Source organism: Cyrtonyx montezumae, unplaced genomic scaffold, assembly GCF_038088225.1.
Source record: "Cyrtonyx montezumae isolate F1298 unplaced genomic scaffold, pur_monq_1.0 scaffold_3, whole genome shotgun sequence".
Lineage (NCBI taxonomy): Eukaryota > Metazoa > Chordata > Aves > Galliformes > Odontophoridae > Cyrtonyx > Cyrtonyx montezumae.
Genome location: NW_027072034.1, coordinates 33,880,519 through 33,892,701, shown reverse-complemented (window position 1 = coordinate 33,892,701; position 12,183 = coordinate 33,880,519). Strand labels below are relative to the sequence as shown.

General features: G+C 38.5%; 1 protein-coding gene across 1 annotated transcript in view; it reads right to left on the bottom strand.

The window, feature by feature from the left end:
* Window positions 1-12,183, bottom strand: part of AFF3 (ALF transcription elongation factor 3) — a 317,423-nt gene that overhangs the window by 194,194 nt on the left and 111,046 nt on the right. The window lies entirely within an intron of this gene.

Here is a 12,183-nt window from a genome sequence, read left to right as displayed (position 1 = left end):
ATACACTGGCACTTTCCAAAGAGGGAAGATGTTAAAAATGAATAACATGTAAAGACTTCTAAGTCTCTCTTCCTGCATGCCTATTACTGATCTTATATCTTCTATATTTAACAGAAGATGCGCACATACCAACTCAGTCCAGTACAACTTTTCAGCACCTGATGTGTTAAACTCCATGGGGAGCAAAGTTCATACAGACAGCATCAAAATAGTACTGTGATAATACTGCATCCAGGGCTATTTTGAAGTAAAAGTGGTCAATCTTCTAGTTTTTAATTATGATGTGATTCTGCTGGGTCAGATATACTGATTATTTTGACTGAAATTGGAGAAATTCTTCCATTTATAAATAACACCACGTTTCAAAGCTTCAGCTAATTTTAGACCTATCAGCAAACTTTTTTTGTTTGTTTGTTTTAATTTTTTCATTGGAGTAGTAAACAATCACTACTCCACCTACAGGCACAAACCCTGAGAAACAGGCCTCAAGTAGAAACAAAAATGAGGGAAACACTCCTTTCAAAAAATGTAGTCCAGATCTGCAGTATGTTTGGCACTTCCTGTTGGTTCAATATGTAAATAAATCAAAATATGATTGATTTTCAGCACATTTATGACAATGTGTGAAACTAAAGACATAAGACAGGCAAATAGTACAGAACATTGCAGTGCTTTGGAAGGGCAGCACATCAGTAAAGACCTGAAAATGTATTTTAATTATACTGTCTTTGAAAAGGAAGTGATTTTCTGGTCTTTGTAGAAGAAATGAAGCTACAGAATTCCATTTATTTGGAGAAGACTGATCTTTTGGTAGGTCTTAAGGAGCAGGAAATATCCTTTGGTGTTATTCTGTCTGAAAGATGTTAATGATCACCAAGGGATGAAGTTAGAAATGAATGGGGGGAAAAATATAGTAAAAGTAGTTGTTTTTGCATTAGATGGGCTTGTTGCACACCTCAGCACCTGGAAACAGGAATGACTAAAATGCTCTTGGAGGGGATAATATTCACAGAAGTGCTTATATCTTCCTGAAGAATCACTTCAGTACCTTTCTATTGGTAGCTAAGGCTTATGGTGCCTTTTCACACATTTTGGTCTACTTCCTAAATATGTACAGGACTGATCAGCCTTTTTTTTTTTGCTCCAAATATGAGCCTTGAAGGGAAGTACAATTTCATGAGGTAACAATAAAAGTATATCATTAATTCTTGCTGATAGTAGATTGTATTTCTGTAAGAGCAGCATGAGTGTAAGCCAGAAGAATGAAGTGATGGCTGAAGCTGTGACAACCAAGTCAGAGTACTCACTATCAGGTTATTTTTTGATGAAGTTTGAAAAGTGAAGTGTTCAAAACTAGCTGTGACTTAGATCATGTTAAGGTAGTTCAGAAATGAACACATAATCCCAGGCTGAAAAGGGACTAGCAAGAAATAGTAACTTGTCAGATTTTTAAGATTAAGGTTATTCAGATCTCAAATAATCTACCACTAGAATCTACCCCTATCTTTTTCCAAGATAGCTTTTCTAAGGAACATCACTCTTTTATCAACATACACATACACGGGCACCCTCAAAATATGCATTTCCAACTTACACTCCATTTCATTAGGCTTCTTCTGTGTCCATCAGACCAGAAGGAACAGCAGAGACACTTGAAATCTTCTGAGCCCTTTCGACAAATGCTGGGACAACCAGCCTACAGCCCAGAGCATGTGAACACAGTATGGCCAGGTGGTAATAGACACTGACCGCCCTGTCCTGTGCACTTCTGTCCACCTGGGATGAACCTACGTCTCCTGGTGCAAGTCAAACCTGGGGTTTCAGACCATCTCTGTCCCAAAAGCTGATGTGGTTTGGTATTGCATATTATTTAAATTTTGGTATGATGGGCTTCCTTCAGTTTAGTACAGCTAAGAAAAATGTTCTCTATGCTATACCCCATTGAAATACTGTTTCAGTGAGATCTCTCAACCTGGAGACTCCACATTACCCTCAGGAACTCCCTTGAATCTTATCTTTCTTGTGCAGTTTCTGTATGTTCAGTAGTTTGAGGGATAAGAGTTTAGACAATTTCCTTACATGTGTGCATAATTCTTGCTAATATTTGCAGGAATTAGGACTGTTTATCAGCTGAAGTATGTAACCTGATTTGCATTTTTTCTTTTTTTTTCAGGTCCCTCATTTCTTCCATTCTTATTTAAAAATAATTGGTTGCAATGCAAGACTCAGAAATATCTTAGCTGTCGCACAAAGTGGATGTCAACAATATCAGTATGAAAAAGAAACTTCATGTTATGCTGTTCTAAATGCAGAGAAAGTATGAAAAAGAATACACAGTGGTGTGCTATGCATCATTTAAAACCAGACGTACTCTTCTGCCAAGATCCTTGTCACTGGCAGTGTCAGATGTGCAGTTCTTCCCCTTTTACTCTTAACAGGTTCTAAACTTATGGATTTTTGGTTTTGCCTTGGGATTGTTTGTTTGTTTGTATGTTTTTATGAAACAAAGGTCACTTACGCAGCTATAGATAAATAAAAATTTACAAGCATCCCCAGAAAAATCAATAAAGGTACTAAAAATCTAAGTTGATAATAAATTTTTGTTTCCCCTTCACATAGCTCAGGAATGTCAGTATTTACTGGAAACACCGTAATATCAGATATTTCAGAAGAGTATTGATTTTGCCACTGAAGTGTGACTAAAGGGATAAATAAACTGCTCTTGGGGTCAATCGATCCATTTGTCTTTGCTGCTATTTTATAAAAAGTCAAAGCAGCATAAACTTTGATAAATAAATGTTATCAAGATAGAAATACTATTGATAGGAAGATTTTGAATGAAAATATCTAGTCTGCCACTACTGACTGCAACACTGACACTATATTTATGTTGAATTGCGTACTAACAATGAGAACAAAGTATGTCTTTTCATCAGTGGTGCACAACTGAGAATTTACAAATTCATATACGGCTCAGCAATTTAGGATGAATGCTACATATGCAAAGTAGAATGGTTTCACAAGATAGGAAATACTCAAAAGATGGAAAGAAAGGCGAGAAGAACCTCTACTTTTATATCTGCAATGAATCTGAATCACAGTGACACTAGTGCATTCTGGCATTTTAAAAATATAACATTTGTTAACATCTGATGTGTTCAAGCTGATAAGTAATGAAAATGCTCCGAATGACTTGATGTTGCTTTAATTGTAAGTAGGATAATAGCTACTTCAAGAAGTTACAATGTTATTGCAAAGATTACAGTGCAAACCTGACAATGTGATTTTCATGTGAATTTAAGGTGGTAAGAGAATGCTGAGACATATATGTGGCTTGTGGAAGACATAGGAAAGTGCTGTCACTGGGAGAAAATGAGAGTTTACTTTGTAAAGATTAACATGTAAATCAACAGCAAAAAAAATGCAATGACAAACATAAAATGACACAGAAAAGGTTTATAAACCTTTCTGGTATGACACGTAGGTAATAGGTGAGTTTAACTGTGTGAATAAAGTATTTTCAAACTAGAAATCTCAGCCCATAGCTGCTTAATCCCTGCTCTGCTCACAGCCAGTAGAAGGAAGCAGCCTCTGAAAGCAGGTCTTCTTCTGAAGTCTGCACGTAAGAGGCGGGACCAATCTCCCTCTGGAGGAACCTACTTCGGTCTTTCAACTCTCAATGGAGTCTGGAATAAACATTAACAACCAAATTTAAAATATGGCAAGGAAAGGGATATGAAACCTGTGTAATGTGACTGTTACTCAAAATGTGACAGTGGTATTCAAAATTCACAGGGTTGAAAGACTGGGAAGCTGTTGTTCAAAAAGCAAAGCTGTGTTTCCTGTAGTCATCGAATTAAAAAAAGAAACAAAAACTTACAGATGACTTTAAACAGTTTGAAATGGTTGCACGAGTTTAAACAAAGATATAATTGACAAACCTGGAACATCTTTGTTCATAAAATCTGGGTTGATGACTCCTCAGCAAACTGCTGAGAAATCCAGGGAAAAACTGCTGAAGAGACTACCAACCTTTCACTACTGGAAAACCATAGGGTTGCTAAAGCAATAAAGGTCTTGATATTATCTTGAGCACCAAACTAAAGCCTGAAATGTAGAGCTCTGCACTTCTTCAAGAGCAGTAATTCAGAGAAGTGCCCCCTTTGTAATGTACTGCAGATACAGGGGAGAAACAGGACAGGAGGAAATAAGGAAAGGCAACTTTACAAAAACTTCACCATGGAAGGCTACAGCCAGAGGTACAAGTACTTCCTTAATAGATTAAGAGGTGATATGCAGAGGTTTGCATGGAATCAAAGAATCATAGAATGATTTGGGCTGGAAGGGACTTCACATCTCACCCAGCCCCAACCTTTGCCATGGGCAGGGCTGCCCCCACCCAGCTCAGGCTGCCCAGGGCCCCATCCAACCTGGCCTTGAGCGCCTCCAGGGATGGGGCACCACAGCTTCTCTGGGCAGCTGTGCCAGCACCTCACCACTCTCTGAGTGAAGAATTCCTTCCAAACATCTGACCTAAATCTCTCCTTTTTTGGTTTAAATCCACTCCTCAGGAAACAACTTCTGATTAGACAGATGATATCTGAGAAGTATCCCTATATCCTGGTTGTTGGAAACAGTCCATTTGGCCTGTTGATGTCCCTCCTAGCCCTACTGTCCAAGATCAAAGTGAAGTAGCCCCTACTTATCCTTCAGTCTTACATAGCCATGACACAGACACATCAGGACAATGAAAGCTGTGACACCCAAGCTTCTTCTGATGACTTTAAAGCTCTACATTTCCAACCAGCTCTTTAGATGATCATCCAGAGCAACAGCCTTGAGACTTGTTTGCCTCAGAGACCTACAGGTGAAGATCCTGGAAGGAGCTCCTAAGGAGCTCTGTATTTTACTTATAGCTTTGAACAGTGAGTCTAGAAATCCAAAATTACTGTGCAGGCTTTAACAATAGCACAGCCTTGATGAAAGCCTGTGAGGAAGCACTGTGATTCTGTGAAAGCCAGCAAAAGCAGCTATTGCTTTTTTACTACTGAGTGAGAAATCTCTAAGGAGTGCATGCAACCTCCCCTCGTGAAGCTGTGATGACCAGCAGGTGACTGTCATGTGTTGGTTTCCTGAAATGTCACAGCTCCACACGGGTGCATGAGCTCAGCCAGAGAGCTCGGGGCGGGGAACATGATACTCTGCTTTTCAGTAACGAGCCTCAGACAGCTTTAGGGTACATCTCAAGCACTCATCTTCATCCTTCTGAGTGACATATCCTTTAGAAAGCTGCTCACATCTGCATCTGGCCATGTGTGTAACTTCACCCTGATGAATCAGCTGGGGCTGGGAGAAAGCCAGCTACAGACAGCCACTCCACACATATTCACCTTGGTTAGAAACTAACAAAGAAGACATTAACATCACTTGGAAATAGATAGCAATACTTCCCTTCATTTGCAGTCAGAAGAAAGAAAAGAAGACAAATATTGTGCACAGCATATATGTTTCACTGTCTGTCCTTCCAGTAACAGCTGCCAATTAGTGATCTATTTGCTTCAGCAAAGTATTAATTTTTTGACAGTAACTAGAAACAAACAGTGGAGATGCAACATTTCCCATGTTCCAGCAACAATATTCATCTATGCTATATGAACATTTTTCAGTGTATTGTGGTTATAAATATTCAGTATAAATACATATAAATGTTATAAATTGATTTCTTTCCCCCTCTTTTTTGCTGCCCATTTGTTAGAATGTGATGACATGGTGCATGCTTCCTATGGCCTAGAATGCTGTTTTGGTTCACAAAATGGACAAGTATAGAACTACTCCCTTTCTGTAATACTGTTTCGTGAAGATCATATGTATGTTTGGGAAAGATGGCAAATCAACCACACCTCTGAAAGAAAAAATCATTCCCATAACCGTTTGATGAGATACAACTTCACTGCTGCACTTTGATATAGACCTGGCTTAACACCAACAGACTGTCAAACACTTCTGGTTGAAAAGCTTTGAAGAAGCAGCATGTTTCTGAGCAAAACCATAAAGGACAGGGAAGGCAACTGATTCAGAGAAAGACAGAGATTCTGTTACCAGGGTGGGGGGGTAGGGGGGGAAAAGAAAGAGCTTCAGCTCTGCAGAGCTCGGCAGATGTGCGCTGGTACCATGACAGATGTTATGGGCTGGGGCGAGGGTGTGGATAAACTGGAGTGCAATTGTCCTCTCCAAGCAATAAGCAGTAGCCTTCCTCCCTAGTAAGGCAGACAGCAAATCTCTGCCGACTTCTGTGGAAGAAGGAGCAGGGGCAGCAAAGCTGCTTTTTCTGAGTTGTTTTGACATACGCTATACTCATCAGTTATTTTTAAATCATGTCGTTTGACAAATCTGCTGCATTCATTCACAATTTCTGATTTGCAGGCTGAGCTGCTTTGTTACTTCTAGGAATCTATGAAAATGGTGAAACGATGCATTCTGATTTACTCTGTATTTTTAAATCTCCACAGGTTTTGACTCTCCTTACTCATCTGTTCTGTTTGCTGGCAATTGTCTTAAAGACTGCAATAAACAAACTAAATAATTAAGTCATCTACTTTCTTACGTCTTAAGCAATATATTATTTAAGAGCCCAGGCAGTAAAATCTCCATCCTGAAAATGTGCTCTTGGGATTGTCTTGGGATTGGTTATTTTGAAACTATTTAAAAAGTTTGGCAGATGTACAAATGTTTCAAGGATCAGATCTTAAAAAAGGTTATCTTTGTTGTAATTGTGAGTGATAATCATAAGCATTCTGTTTGGTGCTCTATTGTGCATTAAAATATAGCACCTATTCAACTGCCACCAGAAAAGTAATCATATTTCAGTCACTGTATTCTTTTCATTTGATAAATGAGATTGCTTTATACATTTGCTTTAAACAGTGAAAGAATATTAATGCAGGTCTGGTTAACATCACGTTTCAAAGCACAAGAGAATGGTTATATGAGAGGTTTAATTCCTGTCAGTATTAAGTATTACAAAAAGCAAAATGAACACATGGTTAAGCCAATTTAAATGTACTTCTAATGAACAAGTGGACCCACTTAAATGCTTCAGTTAAAAAACAAATGTTCCTGACTCTTTCCTATTAGTGCTGTCGATTCATGCTACCATCATGATCACCATCTATTTTACTAGAAAAGCAACTCATAGGCATACCTGCTGAATAATACATGGTTGACCAAGTAATAAAAAATAGCTCATCAATGATCCAACCTCAGTTACCAACAGAGCAGCACAAAACAGAATTTTGCTCCCGCACACATGGCTTACAAAATCCATTCCAAGGGTCTGTGCTATTTAGGAAGGACAAACTCTCATCATCCACCCACTGACCATGCAGAGTTAAGGTTTATTTTAACACTTTTTTCTTTGATATAGCTGCTGATGATTTTCTTTTAGTTGCAACATAAAAGTTAACATTTTTCATAATGCCTACAGAAACTGAAGAGACCTCTGTTGCTCCTGGCCAGGCAGAGAAATAATCCCCTTTCGAAGAATCAATACATCAGCACAAATTTCAGATAAAACTTAACTGTTACCAATTCAGTTTCCTATATAACACAGCAAATTAAAGTAGCAGCAGATGTTACTCCACTGAATGACAATTGTGTAAAAATGCAAATATTCAGAGCACTATCTCCTTTTGGTCCCAAGCTGACTCTAGGACTACTAAAGGATCTATAAACAGCAATGATATTCAGTGCCATGACTTCAAGGATTACTGTGTTTTGCGCAGGAATATTTGGGCAACAAATGCACAACAAAATGTGGATGACCAAACTATAGTTAAGTATTTCAAGGGAACAATAATAAAAATAAAAAAAAAGCAAAACAGCTCCCTCCTCAAACCCTAAACAGTCTGTCAGAAGTCCAGTATGTAAAAATGACTCTGAAACATATGCCTTTCTCTGAAGCCAAGTGGTGTAGAAGAAATATAGCAGAAAATTAATCATCAAGAACAGGTTTTGTTCAGTAAGGGTTGCAGCCTCTTGTAACTGCAATTCATCCCTCCCTACTTGCTAAAGGGGAACTATCTGCCTCCTGCAGTGTTACTTGCAGGTTGGAAAGGCTCACATTGAGGCATCCACATATGCATCACCTTGATTCATGTAAGAGAAAATCAAGAGAAATATTCAATGAGAATATGTCACTCATCTGGCTTGTTTTAGATAAGTGAGCTAAGATCGAGGAGAAAGTCAAACTCCAGCACTATGCAGAACAGTGACTTACTGGCACTGGTCACATGCACTACCTCTCATCTAAAAACTACTAGATCTGTTTAAAGTCGTGAATAACTGTTGTCTAAAAATGGCTATAAGTACACAAACCAGTGTTAAAATATCTGTTCTAAATGTTTTTGTGAAGACTGTGATGGGACAGTGAGGTTTGCTGGGGTCATTAATGACTTAGCTTTGCATGCAGAAGCCTAAGCAGAATTTTGCTTAGGCCAACAAATGAAAAGCTTCTCAATGTAAAATGAGGTCTGGAGGACCACAGAGTATCACAGTACCATTATGTGCCCTTTCTAGAGCATGTGTTTCTGACTGCCCTGTTTGTAAGCTGCCTGCTGTCCAGCTCACCAGTAGCACAGGTTCCTGACTTGGGGCTGGGTCTTGAGGTGCTACTAGCATGCCAGCAGCCTCCTGGCAGCATCTGCTTGAAGGTGCCGAAGTGTGACCTAAATAACCCTAATACTGTCGTGAAGCTGAGATATCACCTCTTTTCTAAGGCTTCTGGCCTCTTTAGATGATGAATGAAGAAGATGGAAAATGAAATTAACTATACTGATGGACTGATAGTATCCTGAGTAATTTACATCAGTTAAACAGATGCCACTGAAATTATAGCATTCTGCTCATGCATTTAGACTGCACACCCAGTTCCCTTTTCCATGACCAGGAAGAGTTACAGTTCATGAACCATTCATTAACCAGGTCAGCTCTCCAGCCCAATGCAAGTCAATCTGCATTAACTGGATAATAACCATACCTTCACCTTGCTTGTTGGCCTCAGATTTTATTCAGTTTGGTATCTGCTTACATACCTGACAAATAATAAACAACGGAGCTTAAAAAAAGTGAAGTCTTAAGAAATAGCTGGAATTCTAACATAACCTTATAAGTCTGAGATGCTTTAACTTAGCGTATTTTATAAATAACACATATGAACTTTCAAAATGAATGGCAACTGAGCAGCACCATTAAAATAGTTATGTTATTATGTTAAGTCATACCCAAAGAAGATAAGAAGAGCCAAAATTATTTAATTCAATCATCATAAATTTTAAACGCAATTAATTTTTTCTGCTTGAAGTTGGTCTTTTTCCTCCCTTCTTAACAATTTGATAGAATGACCTAATTAACCTGGAGTGATTTGTAAGTTTGCAAATCAAGTATCCTTTTTATTCTGACTGACATGTCCTTTCTCCTTCACCTCTCCAAGATCTCTGGTTTCTTTTCATGTCTTTCTCGTCCTTTTCCTACTCACTTTTGCCTTTCTTATTTCACCATTCAAATTCTCCTAAAACAGGCATTCAGTTCAGTCTGACCTTTACTTACTATTAAAACTGCTGAATCAGAAGTTGTCAGGAAATTTTGATTTATCTTTTCCGTGTTCTGTGGAACAAGTCAAACTACTCAGTGATACTGCAGCTGAAATGCCAAAAAGATAGTATTTATGCCTCTAGAAGCCACGATTCCCTAATTTGGATAACGTTATACTGTATTTTTATACTACAGTTTATTTTCAGCAATGACAGTTATACAGTTTTGAATAATAATAGACATTTTTTAAAGACTATACTAATCTCTTATCTTCCCATTTGTTATTTCCTTGTCCTGTCTGTTACTGTAATATAATAGTCATGCATTACGGACATAAAAGGCTCTATTCCATCATGAGATGTGCACTTCAGACAGATTATCTCCACCAACTATTGCCAAACAAATTAAACAGCACAAACGTGTCTAAGGATATAAATCTCCAGCATCCTCAATTCAAATATTTCTAAATATATGACTTTCATTCTGAATCATGTGAGAGCAGTAACCCACTGGTGCTTGCAGAAACAGTCTCCACCCAGACCAAGGAGGGCAATGCTCTGGGAATTCAACACGGAACATAATCAGTGCAGATGCAGTTTGTTTTCTTTCCTTCACATACAACCAAGATGTGATCTGGTGATCTGAGGCATATTTTATTTCCAAGGGACTTGGGGCAGGACACCTGTATGGGGAATGATAGCTTCAGAGAGTCAACTGTAATCCAAGCAAATAGTATAGGGAGGGCGATGCCAAACTAACCAACTTCTCTGTAACTGTCTGCATAATTCTAGTTAAGACTGCCAGTTTCTGATAAAGTTTTGAACATTATCCAAGTCCCGTGACCTCTATGGAAAGAGTCCTGTGGATTCTAATGGTATTTGTGGTCAGGCTACTGGAGGTCAGGGACTTGGTACAGATCTCCCCTATTACGAGTATTTTTTTATTTCCTGTCAATTCAATTTTCAGTATTGACATTCGAGGCTTCTTGAAGTCCTTGGAATCTATTAAAACCTTCTGTGCTTATTCCAAAAATTGAGACTTTGTTCACATCATATACAACAACGTACAGTGATACCCAGAAGCAAAACAACAGCTAGTGAGGGCATGGGACTACCCACTAAGAACAACTGCATGACCCATCCTACTACTAACTCCAGGCAGAGCCATTACATCTTTCATGCAAGTGCCTTTCTCTCTGCCTACCTTGTACTTCATCATCTCTGTGCCATGGGCATTTCCCTGAATATGCTCCTTGCTGCGTCATGGAAATGCTCAAATAATTGCACTGTGGGTTGCACAGAATCATTGAGTCATAGAATCACCATGGTTGGAAAAGACCTACCAGATCATCCAGTCCAACCATCCACCTGCCACCAATAGTTCTCACTAACCCGTGTCCCACAACACAATGTCTAAACATTCCTTGAACATCTCCAGGGTTAGTGACTCTTCCACAGTTCTAACAATTTGTAGCTGTTTCCAGTCCTTCTTGTTTCTCTGATGTATCATGGCTAATTAATTTTGTATTACAAACAAGGAACTGAAAGATCTGTTTAGGACTGGTTTAAATGAAAAATTCCAGCATCCTTCATGTGTCCTTGCTAAAGATGATTTCATACCCCTGATGTCAGATGTTTCAGTAACTAATTATGCCTCTATTTCATTCAGATAGGTGAATTAGCACTTAATTATTTTAATTATTATTTTACGTATTTTTTCCAGCTGTAAAATAACAACTACCAAATACCTGGATTTTATTTTCTCTCTCACATTTATAGGACTATATTAGAAACAAGTAAACTCATTATTGTGAGGTGCACAAACGAGAAAAATATTTCAAAGTTTAATCCAATTGTATGATGATTTTCTAAGCATACTCTTAAGTCTATTAGCAGTAGGATAAAAAAAAAAAACAACTTATAAATGCCTAAGTTAGCAAAGTGTAATAGACCAAAAGAAAATGCAATAACTAGATACATTAGAATATACAAATACAGTTTATACAACTAAGGGATCCAAGAAGATCCCTATACTAAAAAAAAGAGAGAGCCTAGTCCATTGGGCTGGGATATTGGTGGCAACCATCAGTGGGCAGCAGCTCAGAACTTGCAGTACATGCACGGCTACCTGTCTCTTTGCTCAGCAATCTCACCTAAGTGTTTCCATTTGCAGGCAGACACTGATCTGCCCACTCTTCCATGCATGCACATTCGTTCAGTTCAGCTATCTGTGTTGCAGTAATACACCCGACCCTTCAGACTTGAGCACATAAAAATTGGGTAAATGCAGGCAGTAGAGAATTTGGGTTTTTTTAGTATTGTGACTAATGCAAGGATAGCAGCCTCATCTCAATCTTATTCTGAGACCATCAGCCAACACTGTAAAAAGTATGGATCATCCCTAAGCCATTGAAGATCAGTAATGGACTTGTCCAAACTGAACACAACTGATTTTTGTATCTAACAAAACAATGACAGGATGAGAGGAAATGGTCTCAAGTTGCACCAGGGGAGGTTGAAGTTGGATACTAGGAAGAATTTCTTCTTAGAAAGAACGATGAGGCATTGGCACAGGCTGCCCAGGGAAGTGGTGGAG